At 34.1% G+C, this 22,608-nt stretch overlaps 1 protein-coding gene across 1 annotated transcript in view; it reads right to left on the reverse strand.

The window, feature by feature from the left end:
- LOC141537118 (dystrophin) overlaps positions 1–22,608 on the reverse strand; it is a 264,817-nt gene that overhangs the window by 139,901 nt on the left and 102,308 nt on the right. The window lies entirely within an intron of this gene.

The following is a 22,608-nucleotide window of genomic DNA, read 5'->3' on the forward strand; positions in this document are numbered from 1 at the left end:
AAGTTGCGTTTATAAAACAGCATACAGGTAGAGGCTATCGTGGTACATTCTAAAAAGGGACATACATTACCGCAATTTAAAATAATTTTACGAAATCTGTTACATGCGATACGTAAAATACTTACATCTAAGCGACAGTAAAAAATAATTTCTTCTTTAAAATTAAATACTTTATTTATAATTAACTGATCATTATGCCATTGTAAAAATTCATTTTTTTCTTTTTTACTCATTGAGTCACGGCTGTAATATTTTTTATCAGGTATAGCCCCTACATAATTTTGATTTTCTCTAGTATTAAATAAATGAGGAAAATAACCTTTCTTTATTTGGTCCTCAAAACCAAAAGCTTTAGGAAGGGCAGCTAGTGGCATTGGCATATAGTTTAAACTATCAATAAATTTTATTTTTTTCTTATTTAATTCTAACAATGTTATACTTGTACCGTTTATTATTACATCTATATCTTTGTATTGTCTTGTCATAACTTCCGATAGAATAAATTGACCGTCAAATCCTTTGGCGTTGTGAGCTATACAAATCACTTTTTTACAGTTTTTCAACTTACTTAGATCAAAAATCCAATTCACAAATTTCTCAACACAATCCTCACCATGAAAATTAATTTCATTCAACCCACAATTAATACAATCACTTAAATTAGGATTAAAATTGTCATTATCACAACATAAATCGCATACTGATTGAGCCACGCATAAAGTAGGAATATGTTTATAGACTGATGTGCCCACATAAAGTTCTTCATCCTGACGTGTTTCCAAATCATAGTAGACAAATCGTGTATACTTTTACTATTGTCTAAAGGTTTGGCTACCGGAATATAACACAGATGCTGATCTTTACATAATTTATTACAGATCGTACACATTGATTTACCACACTCATGTTTTGATTTTCTCGGATAAGTGAAAATTTTACAATTTGTACAAAACTGCTCATTTTCACAAACCGTTTGCTGTCCTTGATACGAACCAGGTATAAGATATCGAGTAAAACACATTTGTCCATAAAACACGCGGTTGCAATTGTTACAAAATTTATGTGCTTGTGTTGAATCACATGGAGGTTTAGCATAACATTTATTACACATGTAAGAACAATTTTTATGATCATACGGGTTTTTGAACGTTACCCTGCATGGTTCACAATAATGTCGTGCTGCCTGAAAACTCAATATTGTCTGAATATATTCATAGTGATTTCCCTCGGGGTAATAAAGAATTCTTAGTGTGTGAATTATGTTTCCATTTTGAGCAATAACGGTGTTTGACCCATCGAAAATTACATCGTCTGATGCAGTTGAAGGAGTGCTTTTCAATTTATACACAATGATCGCTATCTTCATTGGTATAAAATATGCTTGAAATTTTTTTATTTCTGGTAATCCGCAACCACTCTCAGGTACTGACACTCCAGCCTCTGCGATAAGTTTCAAAGCCTTCTCTTTTTGGTTAGAATTTCCTTTATTTCGCGAATCACGTATACGATTCCATTCTTCATACAATTGTCCAATGGAGGCCTTTTCGGTTATTTTTCTTTGCCCTGCTAGTGCCATAACAAGAGCTCTAGGTAAACAAAGATTATCATTATTATTCATTTTTAACACTCCGGGTGGACATTTTCTGTCGCATGCCTCGAAATATTTTTATCCAACCACTGCTTCCACAATGTGTAACTTTATTTGAAAAGTGTCTGTTACATTAAAACCACGAGCACTTTGCGAAATTTTGTTCACTAAATCCCACAATTGTTCAAACTCATATCCATCAATAGGTCGCATACTTTGAAACGCTGCATTGCCTTGTAACCCTTCGAAACGGAAACTTAAACAAAACCGATTGTGTCCAGCTCCACCTGCTTCTATTATTTTATTATAAACTTCACGGAAAGCACTTATAGTCCACTGAACTGCATTGACGCCGTGTGGTACAGGCTGTATGCGAAATTCCATCAGATGAATGTTTACCCGAAATCTTTCAAGCCGTTCTACTCCATTAAAAATTTGAATTAACGGTTGATCTATATTATTATTTCCTACACCTCCGTTTATTAATTGATCTTCATTATCGGAATTCTCTTGATTTTCTTCAATATTATGGTGTCGTACTCGTTCTCCTCCATGCTGAATGATTCCTACTTATGAAAAATTATGAAAAAAAAAAAACAAAGTATTAATACATAATTAAGTTATACAATCGTAAAACTTTAAATAATAATAAATATTTTCTCAACTTATCATCAAACAAATCCTCGTCAAAATCTTCCATGTCAATTTGTTGGGAAGGGCTTAATGCTATTCCATGTTCCCGTAAAAACACTAAATCCTCATTTTCTTCAATTGAATTATTCACGTTATTTGACACTTCACTTGATGTAAGAGAATCTAAATGAACTGAATTTAGATTTACTAAATTTTCAGGTAATAACCCTAATAATTCAGCTTCGACTACCTCGTCGATTACAGGGGAAATTTGAATGCTCCATTGCGTATGCGCTTAGCGACAAGAATGATGAAAAAATTTATTTGGAAAAAACGTAAAGACCTCAAATAGAAACTCTGCCTCTCCACACTCTATCTCAAGTTTTCTACCCCCACACATACCAAAATAGACTTACTACAGTTTCTCACGTCAACCTACAAGAACCTCCTAGGGTGTCTTCGTTATCATCACTTTCTATCATAAAAATGGACCCTAAGTCGTTAGAATCTATATCAAACGTGTATCGATTTACCCAAAAATCTATACTTGCACATATTCAAAAAGCGAATAAAATTCGCAAAACATTAAATGTGGACCGTGTGTATATATACGACGCAAATGGCTTCTTCAAAGATTCAGCATCATGTGTACTTGATAATATTACATTTTTGCGACAAAACGATGGATTTTATACCGTGGCAGTGTTAAATAACGAACTTCAAGAAGTTTTCAAAATCTCGGATGATTTCTTTGCTTTCATTGATAATAAAGCAGAAATTGCGTCTGATGACCTAGGACTTTATGTTTAATATATAAGTACATAATATACCAATTGTATTATTAATTGTATTACTAATTTTATTGTTCATAATAATTGTACCAACATTATTATTTGTACTACTATTTTTATAAATAAGAAGAAATATGGTAAATAAAGAAAAAAAACGAAATATTTTACTTGTTTTCATTTTAAAAATAAACCACATCTTCAAAAATAAATAGAAAATCATGCAATCCTACATCTTTTTCCCATGCCATGACTAATTTATGACCTACATCTTTAAACATAAAAAACATACACCTATCCTTACCATCTTAATTACCCCCTGCCATGACAACACTTCTGTAAACATTCGAGAAAAACATTTTCCACAAGTCAATTAACAACTGTCAATCAAAAGGCCCAGACACCTGGCACCAACACTCAGGGGAACCCAACGCTGAGGGGTGAGGAAAAGGTCTGGCGCCAGTGGCCGAGGAGTGGGGGTTTGTTGTGTCTCCCCAGTTATGCCCCATACTACTAGTAGGGCCGCGGGGGGAGAGATCATTCTGACGGTAGCGCTCTGTAGCGAGCACGTGGTAAATTTTTGCTGAATTTTTGGTACTTGATTTTTTTTTACCTATCACAAGCCGTGATTATTTCAAAAAGTATTTCGTTTAGTGCTAAATAGCTACAGAAACCAGCAATCCAACGTATTCCCCCCGTGTGAGCTGTAATTGGGTGAGTCCCGGCATATTTTGATTGCATTGTGTTCTTTCGGTGGTCGTACCAACGGCAACGGTGAGAGTGTTTGTTTGTATGTGATACGAAACGTGGTCGATCACAACGTTTCAATTTATCAATTATATTATTTTACATAGAGTATAATTAATTACGAGACTGAATCTAATATTTACGTCATAATAATAACGCTCACCATTGACGTCGGTCCTCTATTTATATATAGATGTTATAATTTGAAATTTTTACTTGAGTTTGGTATAACCTTTAGCTAGCGTATTATGATTATTGTCATTATATCACATTAACAAAATAAGAAACTTTAATATAACCAACGCTGGCAAATCCGATAGTGAATTCGGCAATTTAAATACACTAGTCACCAAAATTAAGGGATATAAAAAAAATTCCAAATTTATTGGTGACCTTCAGCGAGCTGTAACTCCGAGGAAAATGATCGCACAGAAAAAAAAAAAAAAGCAAATTGTAGCTCCAAGTGTCTAGTTTTTAGATATGACCATGAAAATTTTTTGTCATCGTCAGGTCTGGAGAAATCCTAAGAAAACTACTGAAAAAAAATTTTTCGAAATTTTTTTCGTCTTAAAAAGGTCTACGGCCTTCAAAAAAATTTTTCGATTGTTTCGTTTAAAAGCTCTTTTAGTAAATTTAATACCCTTTAATTTGACGTAATCAAAAGCCTGTACGATAATTTGCCGCGGAGTTATCGTCAATCAAAGCAAAAAGTTTTTTTGACTTTGGAAATCAATAACTCTGGAAATAATGACCGTGTAGGAAATCGAGGGAGGGTTTTGAAAACTACACAATATTCTCTATAAGAAAACGTAAACCGCTTTTGAAGAAAAAATTTTTTTTGAATTGAAAACTCGGACTGAAAAAAAGACAAAAATTCGCATAATTAAGGATATTTGGATAACTTGGTATAACTTTGGATAAAATGGATGAACGATGGATATCGTTGGTAATTTTTTAACTTCAAAGTGTCCCCTAAAATCCCTAAGAAATTCAAAGCGCTGCGATTTTTTGTTCATAGTGCCCAGAAGCTTCAAATTCTGTGTTTTCGCAAAAATCACCATTATGAGCAATTTTGTGATTTTTATTCATTTTTCCATTGAAAAAAATTTTTTTTTTCAAAATTCTTTATTTTTTCGATCAAAGAGATTGATTTTTCAAGAAATTTGAAAAAAAAAAAAAAAAAAATTTTCAATTTTTTTCGAAATTTTTTTTATCAAAAATTTTTTTTTTTAATTTTTTTTTTTTTATCGTCTTCAGAATGCTTCACTATTGTCAAAAAAAATTAACTCAATTTTTTCTGTCCGCTACAACTGCCTTAGTTTTAAATCTCATTTTAAAAATTCAATAAAAACAAATTGATATACCCCCCGCGGAGTTCGGCTTTTCCTCACACAAAACTTGAATTTTACGTTTTCTTTTTAGCCTAAATTCCTTACGTGAATTTTATGTAAGCTTTTCTTTGATAAGCACCTTTCGATATGCCTCGTCGACATTTAGCTGCCACAGATGTGGCTCGCATTGTTACCCTCCTTCAAGAGGGCTACAGTCAGGTGGAAGTCGCAGCTTCTATGGGAGTGAGCCAGTCCGTTATCAGTCGGGCCTATGCCCGATTTAACGCGACTCAAAGTTACGATCGTCGTCCGGGTCAAGGTAGACTACGAATCACTACCGAGCGTGATGATCGAGCTATCATTCGAGAAGCTCGTCGAAACCCTACTGCGCATGCCCACACGATCGCTCATCAATTTCGCAATCGTCGACAACGTCCTCCCCAACAACACATATCGGCATCGACGGTTCGAAATCGCTTTCGAGAGCAAGGACTACGCGCAAATCGCGTGCCTATGCTCACTCCACGACATCGCCGAGCCCGATTGGCCTATGCTCATGATCATCACCATTGGGGTCGTAGACAGTGGACCAGTGTATTATGGACTGACGAATCTCGATTTTGTCTTCATGGCAGCGATAGACGATCTCTCGTTTGGCGCCGTCGTGGAGAACGAGATCGGGATGGTTTTACGAGACCAGTTACAGCTTTCAATGGTGGATCAGTCATGGTGTGGGCAGGCGTGTCCTTCAATACCAGAACCCCGTTGGTCATCGTTCGTGGGACGTTGACTGCCGATAGGTACGTCGACGAAATTCTGGAGCCACACGTCCTGCCTATGCGCACACGCATGGGGGCAAGACGGTTCATTTTGATGCAGGATAATGCTCGTCCTCACACTGCAGTTCGTACGCGAACTTTTCTCCGCGCCAACAACGTAACAACGCTTAATCATCCAGCGATGAGTCCTGATTTGAACCCAATTGAGCATGTTTGGGACATGCTTGGGCGTCGATTGCGGCGAGACTATCCGCAACTGCACAATCTTCATCAGTTGACTCAAGCGTTGTTACGTTGTTGGCAAGGAATTTCGCAACGTGATATTCGACGATGCATCAACATGCAAGAGCGTTTACGAGCTGTGATTCGGAACAGAGGTGGCAATACACGGTACTGAGCAGTTACTGCCGTGCGTACAGAGGTCATTCGGCAGCTGCAAACCGACAAACACGCAGACAAAGACACACACACACACACACACACGTGTGTGTGTGAGAAGCGTAAATCCGACCGAGCAACCTCCACGTGGTATGCTTTGGGTAACGCTAATGCCGGCTGTAAAACAACAGTCGAAAAAAATTGAGAAAATTTCGAAAAAAATTTTCGAAAAAAATTGAAATTTTTTTTTTTTCAAATTTCTTGAAAAATCAATCTCTTTGATCGAAAAAATGAAGAATTTTGAAAAAAAAAATTTTTTTCAATGGAAAAATGAATAAAAATCACAAAATTGCTCATAATGGTGATTTTTGCGAAAACACAGAATTTGAAGCTTCTGGGCACTATGAACAAAAAATCGCAGCGCTTTGAATTTCTTAGGGATTTTAGGGGACACTTTGAAGTTAAAAATTACCAACGATATCCTTCGTTCATCCATTTTATCCAAAGTTATACCAAGTTATCCAAATATCCTTAATTATGCGAATTTTTGTCTTTTTTCAGTCCGAGTTTTCAATTCAAAAAAATTTTTTCTTCAAAAGCGGTTTACGTTTTCTTATAGAGAATATTGTGTAGTTTTCAAAACCCTCCTTCGATTTCCTATACGGTCATTATTTCCAGAGTTATTGATTTCCAAAGTCAAAAAAACTTTTTGCTTTGATTGACGATAACTCCGCGGCAAATTATCGTACAGGCTTTTTGATTACGTCAAATTAAAGGGTATTAAATTTACTAAAAGAGCTTTTAAACGAAACAATCAAAAAAATTTTTTGAAGGCCGTAGACCTTTTTTAAGACGAAAAAAATTTCGAAAAATTTTTTTTCAGTAGTTTTCTTAGGATTTCTCCAGACCTGACGATGACAAAAAATTTTCATGGTCATATCTAAAAACTAGACACTTGGAGCTACAATTTGCTTTTTTTTTTTTTTCTGTGCGATCATTTTCCTCGGAGTTACAGCTCGCTGAAAATCACCAAAAAATTTGGAATTTTTTTTATATCCCTTAATTTTTGTGACTAGTGTAAATACTGGCTTATGTACTAGCCCGTACATGATAAAGGGCATTTATTATATTTAATTATTAAATAATTAATTTTGTCAAGAATAAATCCATGATTTGGATCTCTATAAACTTACTATCCAATAATTGGTTTTCATAACTTAAATTTGTTAAATTGTTATAATTTATAATTAGGTTAAGTCGTTGAATAGTAAATATATTTGTTCATTTCAATAATGACCACCGTGAGAATATTTATTTGTCTCTTGAATTTTGCACGTCATATATTTTGCATAACTATCTATTCTCCTTTCTCTCTATCCATTTTACTCTTTATTTGTCTCAAAATCGACTCGTGAGAGGCCCTGATTGTTCAAGGGTTTGTTATTCCTCCCTAGTAAAAGAGGAACTGACGTCCAACGGGGTTTCTAACCCAGCCTGTGTGTCGACGGGTTATTTATTTGTTTTCTTGGGCGACCTGGACAAGGATATTCGGGAGTTGACCTCTTTACCGTTAGCTTTCGAATCATTTTCTTGTTACACTTTTCAGAAACAAGCTCATTATTACAATCAACGACATCGAGCACGTGAATTTCAATTCGGAGACTTGGTTTGGAAAAAGTACTTCGCGCTATCCAATCCAGCTGAGAAAATAGCAGCCAAATTGAGTGATAAATTTCATGGTCCATTCCGAGTCTCGCGGAAAATTTCATGAGTCGTTTATGAGCTCAGTGATTTAAAAGGGAGAGTGGTGGGGAACTACTCTATTCAGCATTTAAAGCCTTATATTCCCTCAGAATAGTCCTACCTCCTAGTTATAGGTTCCTTTTCTTGTTACAGTTGATTTTATTTTAGTTATAGTCAAGCATCATCGTTACCGTTCACTAATGAGTTTATATTACAGATCCTGAATGTCAGAACGTAGTCTAGCTCAAGAGATGGCCGACCTGGAGATGGTCATCGACATCTCCGATAACGACTCCGTAGTAGAGGAGCCAACCGCCGAAAATCAAGGCGAGGATGACTACGAGAGTATCTACGATGAGATACCGGAGGAATTACTATGGGTTCTACCTGAAGACCTGTTTTGGGCCCCCATCCGCCCATATGCTGGGTACATGAGATGGTTGGACTACTACAAACCCGGATTCCTCAAAGCTCTAGGGAAGACGGTAGTCCGCATGAGCCATAAGGAAGATTGCACATGTCCGCTCCATAAATTGTCTGATTATAATATTCGTGTGTCAAAAGAAACCAAACCAGACCCACCTAAACAAGATGCAGAGGTACAGACAGGACCATCGACGTGTCACGCGAGCATCCAGACGGATATCGTCGAAGTCCCGATGAAAGTCACGGACGATACCTCACCGACCACCGAGAACGAGCTCCAGGTTCCAGCCAACGACCCAGAGGCAGCATCAACCTCCAAAGCAAGGTCAGAAGCACCGACGAAAGTTCCACTGCGTAGACCATCAGAGAGGCAGTCGTTGAGGTCACCAGTATCAGTGAACGAGCGGCTAAAAAGAGCTCGAGAGTCAGTACGAGTTGCAGCGACTGAGGAGAGACGCTACTCGACCGCAAGGGAAAGAGGAAGGTCCAGCGTCGAGAGACTGAGTCGAAGAAAATCAAGACCCGCTACGCTACAAACACAACAAATGAAGACGGGAAGAGTAAAACCCCGCGTAATCAGCGGTCCAAATCGACCAACCGGGAGAGCGACAAACCATTTACGTGGCAAGGCAGTCCACGGAAATGCTGGAATTGCCGAAAAGAGGGTCATCCGTACAGTCAGCGTCCCGAGGAAGGGACCATCTTCTGTCAGATGTGTGGTAAAGCTGGTGAGACTGCTCGGACCTGTCCACACTGCAGTGAAGCGTGGAAGGCCATGGGTCTATACTGACGAGAGTATGGAGGAAACGTCCCATGGAAGCAGTTGAAAACTCCAAAACGAAGCGAGGGACAAAGTCCACCAGTAAACCGACGCTCAGAGTTTCGACCTACGGGTTACAGATATCTTATAATACAGTTACAGTTGAGTTTAACACTCGTTATCGATACATGATCGAAGATAACACCTCGCCAAGGTGACGTGAGTACAGTGCGGTTCATGGCCAAAAATTACATGAAGTTTATTAAATAAAACGTTACAGGCAGTTACAAAACCGCGAAATAAATTTTTCTGCGAACTGTAGAACTCGCAGAAATGCAGCTACGGACACCAAGTGTAGACAAGAGCAGGTAGTGCCGTAAGACAGTCAACAACCACCAAAGCAATGGATCGGAACCAGTGTTGAGAAGCTCAAGTCATACAGTCTAGCCAATTATCGAAGCAGTAGGATGTCAATAACATCAACGTACAGTGAAGAATAACATCAACGTATCGAAAAGTACCCCCAGGGGGAGAAGAGTTGTGACGTTATTTTAACGACCGGGGTCTATTTAAAATGAACGTCACTAGTGCCAACGAATTTTTGTTAATTTAAGCCGATATTTCAAGGCCAAATAAAATAAATAATATAATTGTATAGATTAAAGATAAATATCTTGTGAATTAAGTGAGTGTTGATGCCGAGTAACGAAGTACTATAGTTTAAAAGTGAATTTAGAGAATTAATGTTACAGTTGAGATTTTAGAATTTTCAAGAGTAGAGTCAGTTTTTAGAGTCAAGTTTTGAAAAATATTAAGGTCAAGTTCTTTAAGGGTTTTTTTGAGTTATTTTAAGTTTTGAGTTTCGAATTTTGAGTTTCGAGTTTTGAGTTTTAAGTTCTGGATTTTTAGTTTTGGGTTTTGAGGTTGCAGAGGACGTGGGTAAGTCAGCGTCACTTTGGAGCGGGTTCGTTTGACGTTAGACACCAGTCTAATCCTTTGAGACTTCCAGGTGGAATGCCGGTCTGGTTGAGATGCCAGTGCTCCAGCGTAGAGGAATAAGATGAAAGCATATGGGATCAATTTGTTTTCGGTTAAGTTTACGTTTTAGCTAGTTTTGATAATTTCTAGCGAATAAAAATTATCCACTTTTGTTTAATGTTACGTTTCCGTTTTGAGTTACGATCCCAGTAGTAGTCAGTTCCTGGAGAGCATCTGCCAAAGGAATATCCGTACTCAGAACCTCAATTGTTTGATTAAAGATTAGAATATTTGAGAATTATCTGATTATAGAGATTTTTGTTTGTGAGTGAGACTCGTTTGACAGTCGAGTTTTAGACTTCGTAGAGAACAAGCGTGTTTGAGAGTTGCCGCTGGTCACTTCAGGTGATCGGACGTGCGTACCGCTTCAGTTCCAGGTTAAAGTTTCAGTCTTTCGCTTTTTATTTTTGGCTTCAGGTAAAAATACAGAGTTATAAAGTTGTTAGAAATAAAATGAAAGTTACTCGTTATCGACATTGCCACTCGATAGAATACTTTTGTGTTGTAAATAACTTAGAGTACGTTGACAGATTTATTTAAGGATATTGTTCAAGTTGTTTAGATTCATTTATTGATTTGAGATTATTATGTTAAGATTTATTTATTTATTTGTTTAATATTATAAGAGTAAGAGTTTGTAACGTGACTCTAGCGTTACCTACTGTTAGTTGTACCGTTCCGATAATTTCGTCGTGAGTTATGATCTAGTTTGGTCTTTAAGATAAAGTTTTTGGTTGAATAAATAAGGATTTTGATACGCATAAGTTTTCGGTGTTGCGAATAAAATCATTGCAACCATGGATCCACTTTATACTCGAATCACGCTCCTTCTCTACAAACCAGCACACTGAGCAACCCTGAGGTATCCCATTGTTTTTTCGGTCTTTGGTTATTTGGTCTATATTTTGTTAAGTTTTCGTGTTTTCAATTAAGTTTACGTTTATTGGCTAGTTTGATCATTTCTAGCGATCAAAAATTATCTAATTTTGTTTAGGTTCAAGTTATGGTTACGTTCACGTTTATGTTTAAGTATTAGTTCGAGTTTGGCTAGTTTAATAATTCCTACTGAATAAAAATTATCGAAGTACGTTTTCACTGGTTTGGTAATTCCAGTGATTAAAAATTACCTGGTGCCCTATTTTTATTGAGACCACCCGGGAAAAACGGATTAGATCTGGCCAGATATAATCAGATCTTTAAATTGCCCAGGTAAAAAAGATTATATATAATCATATATACTCATACATAATTGCATACGAAAAATTGCCCTATATAATTACATAGAATTATTTCCATAAAAAAATCGAAAAAAAAATCGGCGCGTGCGGGAACCGACCCTGGGACCCAATGCTCGAAAGACTCATTCATTACCTGTTTACCGACGAGGCTTAATTAAAAAGTAAGTAAACAGAATTTGTAATAACTACAAGTAATGTGAATCGTGTCCATGATCGATGCGCAATGAACTATTTTTTTCATCAAATTTGCAAATTATTAATTGTCAATATACGCTGATTGAAGGATTTATTAACTATGAACAAATTGATTTATTCGAAGACAATTTTTTAATTTATCAAATTTTAATAAAAATTTTGTTGGATTCTATTAAGGGGGTATTCTGGTCTAGAAATTTCAAAAAATCGAAAATTTTTTTTTTTTTATATTTTCAAAGTTTAACTATTTAAGAATATGTGTACAAGAGGATTTTTCAAAATTTAAATTATTTTCGGAGATATAAGTATTTTTCTGACCTGGCATCCAAACTTGTTCGGTCGCAACTAATCGAACAAAAGACATTAGGGATTCTCCGTCTACCTGAATCCATATTCTGAGTAAAACCATTTGTTCCTCTATACAAAATATATATATATATATATATATATATATATATATATATATATATATATATATATATATATATATATATAGTTATACACATATATAGTTATATGAGAACCTGAGGTGACCCGTATCTGATACATTTAGTGTTCACTTGCATCCAGCTGCTAACAGTTGAATTCTAACCTCTGAACCACGTGGACGTATGTGTTGTGAGTTAAATAATAACAGTTAAAAATATTGTTTAAAAATAAAATGGATAGAAAATCTTCCGCGGAAAGGCGTACGCGTCCACATCGTCAGAAGAAAAGGCAATTTCACGGTAATCGATACACGGCACAAGAAGACACCAATTTTACAAGTGCATCAGCAGCAAAACTAAAAAAATCTAATGATGAAGAGGTGATCATTGAAAATAATTACGGCTACTGTGTATTGGAGTTTTTCACGGTTTTCTCGATGATTTCTTCTTTAGTTTTGTGCGCTCAATGTAAAAAAGAGATTAAATTTTCACGCACATCTTTTCGTGGATTAGGTTTTAAAATTTCATTACAATGTGGTTGCGATAGTGTTCAATATATACCATCATGTCCATTCGTCGACAAATCCTTTGAAGTAAACCGAAGAATTATTTTTGCTACGCGGCTTTTGGGAGTTGGCAGGGAGGGAATAAATATCTTCTGCAGTATCATGGATATCTGTCAAGGATTATCAATCAGTACATACTACGCTTGCATCGAAAACATCCATTTGGCCGTATGTACAGTTTATAACCTCATTATTTCCAAAGCTGTGAATGAAGAAAAAGAGTTAATATCAGCTAGTGATCCTAATGCTTGTTCTACGGAGTTTACTGTTTCTGGCGATGGGACATGGAAAAAAAGGGGTTTTAATTCTCTATTTGGAGTAACTACACTTGTAGCAAAAAATTGCAAGAAGGTTGTTGATACTGTTGTCAAATCTAGTTTCTGTCAAGGCTGTAATGTTTGGAAAAATAAAAAATATTCGGATATTGCTGCGTATAACGATTGATATGAAAGTCATGAAGAATTATGTACAATAAACCATAAAAGAAGTGCAGGCAAAATGGAAGTTAATGCTATTGTCGAAATGTTCTGTCAATCAAATGAAAATCACGGAGTGAAATATGCTAAATACATTGGAGATGGTGACACTAAAACATTCAAGGGTATTCTCGATATGGATCCTTACGATGGTAACCCATTTGTCCAAAAAAAAGAATGCGTAGGTCACGTCCAAAAAAGAATGGGTGCAAGGTTACGAAAAGCGAAAACAGAAAATAGAGGGATTGGTGGAAAGGGTGAAGGCAAATTAACTGATAAAGTCATTAATAAATTGTCTTTATATTATGGCTTAGCGATTCGCCGGCACCCTGATTCTGTTGAGAACATGAAAAATGCAATTTGGGCTACTTACTATCATAGCAGTTCTATAAATGAAAATCCGCAACATATGTATTGCCCACCTGGTACGGACAGTTGGTGTAAGTGGCAAAAAGCTGCATCCATACGTACATTAGAGGAGTTTGACCACGAGAATCCTCCTCTGTCTGATAACGTCTTGAAAGTAATAAAGCCAATTTACGAAAGCTTATCATCAGAGGAATTATTGACCCGATGTTTAGGTTCAGAAACGCAGAATAATAATGAGTCTCGGAACTCTCTGATTTGGACTTTCGCTCCGAAACACATTCATTCTGGACTTCATATTATCGAGATAGCGACATTTATTAGCGTTTGTATTTTCAATGAAGGCTTTATTCCTATTTTAAAAATGATGGAGCTGATGGGAATAAAAATTGGACCAGAAGCTCATTCATTTGCTGGCAAACGCGACAACGCCCGGATTGACCGCTCCGAAACACGAGCATCCATCGCTTCAAAGGAGGCCAGAACTGCTCGATATGAAGAAAGAAATGCAGAAAATAGTTTCTTTGAAGTCGAGGAAGGTCCAATGTATGAGGCAGGAATGGCAGATTAAATCAATGTAAGTTTAAAATATCATTATATGACTTAGACTAGAAAAACTTTACGCGAAGCTTTAAACGCGTTTTTCTCAAAACTGTCTTTTTGGAACGATGACCACGATTTTTCAGGTTCTACTGGACCGATTTACTTGGAATTTTTATAGAGTCTTCTTTATTGGCTTGTCTATGGTTGGAACTAGCCCTATCCCCAAATTTTTATTTTAACTATTTTTAAAAATTCAAAACCGTCAGAAAAAGTGGTCGAAAAAAATTTTTTTAAACAGTCGCCATTTTGTGAAAAATTTTTTTCAAACTTTTCCCTACTTCCGACCATTGCGACATTATTCTTGATTAATAATCTTTTTTTTTTTTAGTTTCAGATTACTAGGAGGGTTAAAATCATGGTCATAGTCACGTGGAAATTTTTAAAGAGCCCCCACTCCGTCAGCTTATAATTTTTAAAATTTTGTACTTTTTTTAGTTTTTAATTTTTTTTTGTATTCTTCTAATGTTAACAAATAACTAATAAAAAAATGTATAGTAAAAATATTAATTGTCTTTTTTTTACGACATTTCAAAAATTACCTGAAATTCATGTTTCTAGACCAGAATACCCCCTTAATATTTATTCAGAAGGAAAGTATATTTAGTAAAATAGTTTATAAGTATTTATTAATAGTTAGCAAATATAGTTATATCTAGCTAGATATAAAATCTTTTTGTCTGATGGATTTTTCAACTTAGATATAGTTATATCGGTTTAGATCTGATCAGATATGACTAGATTTGATTATGTCTCCAGTCCCATATCTGATTAGATATAAATAAATCTGACCAGATATAATGATATCTGGTCAGATCTAAACCTTTTTCCCCGGGCAGAAACCGAAAATCGGAAAGATACTGAAGTATAATTTAGAACTTCAGTAAGAAGTAAGTTCCCGTATAACCCCACGCAAATTTCGGCTATAATTTGAAAATTCGGATTATAAATTGACGTCTAACGTCAAGGTCTGTAAGCGGGGAAAACTGTAACGATCGAACACCTGGATCGACTTCAAAAATTCAGATATAATATATATATATATATATATATATATATATATATATATATATATATATATATATATATATATATATATATATATATACTAGCGACTCAACCACGCGTTGCTGTGGCTGAGTGAATTAGAAAACGTGCACAACGCTGAGAAAATTTGAATTACAACGTAGCGCCATCTATGATATATTTGTCAGGCAGTACTACAGTTAACTGTAAGGCGCCATCTGTTTTAGACTTATGAAACTTACAATTCATAAAAACCATAATAGGGACCGAGCCGCTAGACTGTCACGCCAACTGGTAACAAAAATGTGCAATAAACGGGTAAAAAAGTAATGCAACAACACGTTATTTTCAATTTAGTTAATGTTGTTTAAATAAATATTGAAAAATTAATCGAAATGTCTCGATCAGGAAAATCTTGTTGTATCAAAGGATGCACAGAAAAATCTCGTCATAAGTGACAAGTCGATATGCCAGTGAAATTTTATTGTTTTCCCTCGAGTAAATTTGGTGCCTCATGGAAGGATGATAAACGTATAAAATGGATAAATGCAGTAAAAAATTATGTGTAAGTAAGAAATTATAATAATCAACAGCAGTGGCATAGTAATTTAAATATTACAAAATTAAACCGAGTAGTTTTTCATTTGAATAAAAAGTTTCATATAACAGTTAAATTAAAATTTATATAATAGTATAAATTTAACCTTAATATTTCGTTGTTTTTTTTTTTTTTTTTAGTAAAAATCCGATAAAATGGGAGCCAAATCAACATACAAGAATTTGTAGTGCTCATTTTATAAATAATAGTAAATCAGACAACTCATATCACCCATCTTATGTTCCTTCGATTTTTCCTGGAAAAGAAAACACAAGAAATTCCATTCAACGTCTACAACGATTTGAACGGTCAAGAACACGTCAATTAAATAAGGGAATCAACGTCAAGGAATCAATATTAACTGACAGTGTCAACAGTAGTATAAACAGCAATAATTCTATCGAAGATAATAATATTAATAATTCAAGTGACATTGAAACGGAGCAAGACGCAGGACAAATGATAACAGAAACTGAGGACAGCTGTGATAGGGACGTGAATGTTATGAATGTTTCTCCCCCAGCCTATCGAAGTATTACTTGTCAAACTGAGGAATTCATTCCTGATATTTCAACTGATAATTGTACTTGTTTTTTTTGTAATATCAATAATCATGATGGTATTAATACTGCAGCAGTCCAAGTTAATATATCTGTAAAAAAAACTGCAGATAAAATGTGTGAAACTTCGATGCCGCCTATGAAAAAAAATGTTCAAGATTCCAGTTGCGATCCAATCAATTCCGAGTCTGTACAATCTCATTGCAAAGGGTTCCATGGATTTTCATCTATTACAAGTAATGAAACTATGAGTAGCTTAACAGGTGTTACATTATCTATCTTTCTATGGCTTTTGAATCAACTCCCAGAATGTAAACGTTCGGCCATTGACAAAAAAAACAAAATTATTAATTACGTTAATGAAGCTGAAAACCGGTTTGACATTTACTGCGATTTCTGTCTTATTTAATATTCATCGGACTACTGTAAATAAAATATTCGTAAAGAATTTGCAACATTTAAATATTCTATTGAAAAATTTTATATTCTGGCCATCTAAAGCCGCTGTTCAAGCAATTTTACCTGAATCATTTAAGCTACATTATCGAGACACTCGTGTTATCATTGACTGCACCGAAATAAACACAGAAGTTCCACCAGCAGTTAAACATCGAGTTTTAATGTATTCAGATTATACGCATCATCACACAATGAAATTTTTAGTAGGGTGTATTCCAAGTGGATTTATAATTTTTCTGTCAAAGTGTTATGGTGGTCGTGCTGGTGATTGTTTTATCACAAATGATTGTGGTCTAATAGATTTAATTGAATCTGGTAATGTTGTGCTAGCAGATAAAGGTTTCCCGCAAATACAAACAAAAGTGCAAGAGAAAAATGCGATTTTTATTATGCCTCCATTTTGCAACAAAAATCAATTTACACCTGAGGAAGTTGATGAAACTTACAATATTGCTTCAGTGAGAATACACATTGAAAGAGTGAATCAACGAATAAAAGACTTTAATATTCTTTCCAAAGTACCAGTGTCACTTTTGCCTCATGTTGATGAAATTGTTTTTGTCATATGTTCTATCATAAATATTCAAAAGCCCCTGTTTAAACAAGAAAAATCAGAAATAGAATGATAAAAAAATAATTAACAATTTAATCAAATACAAAACAATTGTAAAAATAACTAATTGTAAATTTAGAGGATAAAACAAATTTTATAATTGTAATTAAATATAATTTTTATTAAACTCTGATACATAAACTATGATATCATAATAATTTAAATACAAAGCTTTTACAAAAGTGTAATTAAATTAATCATTTTATGATTAAAAAATGACTTACACAAATATTTGGTATTTTTATTTTGACTTGATTATATATCGTTATTATATTTAGTTAAAAATAGAAGAAAGAAAAATTTAATATTACTTAAAAATTTCCAATTGTTAAAACAAATTATTATATAACTGTTTACTAGTATGTTTGTACTTCATTTCCTTGTATTATACTTAATAAATACTCTTTGAACGTAATGCTTAAAGTAAAATTTTTCTAGTTTAGGAACTACCGTACTTAAAAAAATTTCATCACGAGCAATTGTTATCAAAACACAGCCCCGAGGTGAGTATACGAATAAATCACATAAAGCGATATTTGTAACATACATTTGCAGTTGTATCTGAGTGTAAATGGAATGAGTTGTACTCAGGTGTAATCCATTTTCATCTGATTTTAAATATGTATTGCACATTACATTTTCCATTCTCAGCATCATATATAGGTATCTTCTTGCACGTATGAGGACACTTTATTTCTACTAATTTTTTTTTGCCAAATGGCAAAACCATAAATCAAAATAGCATCTGGCGAGCAGCATAACCAGGGTTGATTAATGTTAACGACCACACTGACTTGAACAATTTCGAAATTTTGGTCTACAAGCTTTTTGTATTCTTTTAGAGCTACACTTTCCATTTTCTTACCATACGCCATGGCTTGTGTCTCAGCTTTACTTGGTGTTAATAGGTTAGTGATTGCTTTTTCAATATCAAAACGATCCCCTTTTAACTTACGACCATTACTTGTTGTTATTCGGAAGATACGCTGTTTGTACCACTCGTCTATCTTAGACTGGAGAATAGTTTTAATGCAAATATTGATAATTTTCGTACTATCACAACTCACTTCTTCCAAATAAAACTCATAAACATCACTTGCTACTAAATTTTCTCGAGAATAAATCTTATTCACCAATTGCAGCTGAATCACTTCCTGGATAACGTTATTCACCTTTGATTCTACATCACGCTTATCATTTACTTTTACTAAAGCAACAAGTGATTCAGCTGCAATAATTTCATTCTCATCTCTTTTATCTATGTTTATCATTGTACAAAGAGGACACCCGGACATATCCTTTGGAAAGACGAGTGATTCCAACTTTAATGGTACCACTTTCGGATTCTTATCGGTGTAAGGAGGTGGAGTAAATAATTTACTTATTTTTACTCCTTTTTCATACTCCAAGAGCTGGCGACGAGATGGTTTTCCCCATTCTTGACCATGGTTTGTTTTTGAATCAGCAGAATCTGGTGAGTTTACATAATAAACGACAGCACAAATATGCTTACATTTGCCAGCTAATCCGGCTTTGCACGTACACACAGCATTACTTGTATTGCGTTGATCTTCTAGCTAAAAACAAAAATTTTCTGATTAACATTATTTTTTATATTTTTTAATTATGTAATAAAGTTTAAAAAAAGTTAGATGTTAATACTTACTGTAATTTTAACATTATATGTTGAAACGGTATATTTCTCTTTTGAAAAAAGTCCACTCGTCCTCTTTGGTCACCCCTGAATTTATTTAGGGCGCCACTGGATTTTTAGACACAGTATCCAGAAACTGGACCAGGGCATGGAGTACGTTCTACAGGGTCGTGAGAGATTGCTGGGAAGAAAACAGGAATCATCAAAGAAATTCATTTTTCAAGAAATTTTATTTACCCATCTATTACAATGATATTCCCCTTACAATTAATTAACACTTAATCCTAAGTCCTATTCCCGTTTATAAGACGGTTTCCTATCAAAGCTCCTAATTCCGACGATACCCTCTTATGGAGCGACCATATTGCGGTTTCTATCATAGTTACTTATTCCCGACGGTACCCTCTTATGGAGCGACCATACCGCGGTTTCTATCATAGTTGCTTATTCCCGACGGTACCCTCTTATGGAGCGCCCATACCGCGGTTTCTAATCATTTTCCATATTTCCATAATTCCATTTTTCTATATTTCATAGTTTTATAATCTCATAATTTTCCACACGCACCCACAATATAATTATTATCATTCAAACACACCTACTAAAATTTCCATACTTTATTAATTATTTTCTAAGACTATTATTTACTTTTATTTTCCAAATTAAATCTGATTATTAAATTTTCTAAATCCAAATTAAATTTCAATTATTAAATTTTCTCTTGAATAAATTTTCCATTCATTCCCAATCCAAATTCCTCTAGCGATTAATTTTCTTATTAAAATTCTTAACTAATTTACTGCCGTGGTCTTAATAATACAACAATAAATATTTAATACTAAGAGGTCTTAGTATTAAATTTTATCTGCCGACAAAATATTCGTTACGTCCTAGTATTCTTACAAATTTATTTTACTTTTGTCGATTTTATTACGCCATATTTTATTATAAAATTTTACTTAATTACTTTAATTATAATTAATTTGATTTCATTTGAATTTAATTTTTCCGAATTTTATAAATTATCTTATTTAATATGTTTTCGTTTTGTCCAAATTATTTGTCAGAGTTAAATAATTAATTTATTTAGTTTTAATCTCTGAATTAAGAAATTGGCAATTGGTTTTATTTCACTCAATTTTAACTAAATTATTTTACTTGTCTCTGAATAACTGAGTTCATTTTATTTTTGCTAAATTATTTTCTTTACTTTCTATATGTTGTTTGAAACTTGAAATTTATTTTATTTTAATTTTGGGGATTATTTTTCACCTTACAACGCCTTGAGATTTTTAGTCTCGACCTTGTACGTCCTTTACTCAGCGTTTTAGCTCGAAACAAGATGGTGGACCCTCTCCCAACTTTTGTTGAATTTTTATTCAAGTGAAATTTACAACTGATTTATTTTCTACTTTTATCTAAATGATTTTAACAATTATTCTAACGATTTTTTACGATTCTAATTTTACTTCTATTTTATTTCACACAATCAAAATTCGTTCCAAATTATTTATATTGATTTTAATTAATTTTAACTTCTGATGATTTTACTAAAATATTTTACTGAAATTATTTTAATGATTTTAATTGACACAAAAATTAACTAATTTTACTCAAACTCAATTACCAGAGATCAAATTTTCACGTAACACCAAAATCATGAATTAACAAACTGAAATAATTCCTAGTAAGATTAATCCCGACTCTGCCTACGTGTTTAATTAATAACCCGAAATAATTCCTGGTATTATTAATTAAATATTTAGTTATTTCATTTCTGACTTGTTCTTAAATTTATCCTTAACTTTATTCGGTCTTTTATTCAGACTTTAGTTCAAGTAACGAGTGCTTAATTATTGACTAAACCAATTGGTTAAATTTTGGCAAGATTAATTAATTAAACTTTTATTAAAAACTAATGATTGTGATCGAACACGAAATGGCGATAACCTCCAGCCGACATAAGGCCTGGCTAATGCCACTTCACCGAGAATCTATTTAGACATATTTATTGTACCTGGAGTCTTCTTTGGTTTTTCTTTTCTCAAAATCCCTCGACGCTCTTACTTCCAGATTTCTCGTTTTTCCTTGATGTTTTCCTCGATGAGGTCTTATTGTCAGCACGGTCCTGAATCGCCACTTCGTAACTTAATTCTCAGGGAATATTTTATTCTGGAACACGAAATTGTTATTAGAATATTTCTTAGATTAATTAAACTTAAGCGAGCTGACATTGAGCCTAGCACGCATTAAATTTAACTAAATTTTATCGCCTCGTTCCACAGGAAACAATAGAATAAAAATAATTACCTGAGTAAGATGTTTGCGATGTCGATTCTTCGATCGTTCGAACACAATAAAACTTACCAAAATTTGTTGGTTTGTTTCTTCTTGGCTTTCTCTTCCCCACTCTCTCTCTCTCTCTCAGCGCCGGCGCTACCCTCTCGGGGACTTACTTACTAGCTTAAGACTATTGGCGCGAGTACTTCGGAGCACAGCGCCCTGGAGAATTGGTCGATAATTATAACTCGGATCGAAGACCTTCTCCGGATAAGGAAAGTCCCGTGTACTCCGTTACAATGTTTTAGACACACTTGTCTGAGCAACAATATCAGAGGTTATGATTACTAGACCATTTAATAATTTTTTCTCAACCACATCAAAAACATGTCCAGACTCATGTAACTTTTTACCATTTATATCGTTTTGACCTCGAATAAGTGTATTTATTATTGGTTGAAAACCATATTTTATTATTTTTTCCATTATTAACAAAAAAATACATAAGCTATTATCATACTTTTTACCCATTTTTTGCTTTTATTACACACCAGAGCGCGCCACTTCCGACAAATGTGCTGCCTCTACAGTTAGGGCTCGGTCCCTATAATCAACTTATTAATCAATATAATAATCAACATAATCAACATTTAACAATCATAATAATTAACATAAGTAATCATTTTATTATTATTTAATAAATATCGCGACCATTAATTGAAATTAAAACTATCCTATATCTCACATTGGAACAAAACACACATTTAAAAAAAATGAGAGCTGTTTATGGGCGTTCCCGCTGAAATTTGAAAATTCGGCCGGAAGTGCTCAACTCAAGCTCTTGTTAAAAATTCTGCAAAAATTAACCAAATCGTTTCACCTTAAATGATATGAATTATATGAATTGAAGATCGGTGTTTCTGCTTAATAAACAGATAGTTATTATTTTCGCCGAAGAACCCGACCTGATATAGAGACTATTCAATTATTATTATTATTTTTGTTGTTGTTTTTTTTTGCAAAAACACATTAGTTTCGGGCTTATTCTTAACTTCTAGTGTTGATCGGATAAGACCAAGCATGGTTATGACTGGAAGGAATTAACACGTTGGACATAATTAGGCATGATCATAAATAAACAGACATGAACATGTTCAATCAGCCCTGAACGTATACAACGCTTTAGACATAGACAGACATGCACATACATGAAAAGGACTTTTTTTTTACACTGGTAAGAAGAAAAGTAATTTCCTTTAATTTTCGTTAGTTTTTGAGTACCAATCGATGAGAAGCCAAATAAGATTTGTATTTTAGCTCTCATATGTCATACTTATA

Source organism: Cotesia typhae, unplaced genomic scaffold (genome assembly GCF_013202065.1).
Source record: "Cotesia typhae breed Kobodo isofemale line unplaced genomic scaffold, CoteBio_Ctyphae scaffold_58, whole genome shotgun sequence".
NCBI lineage: Eukaryota > Metazoa > Arthropoda > Insecta > Hymenoptera > Braconidae > Cotesia > Cotesia typhae.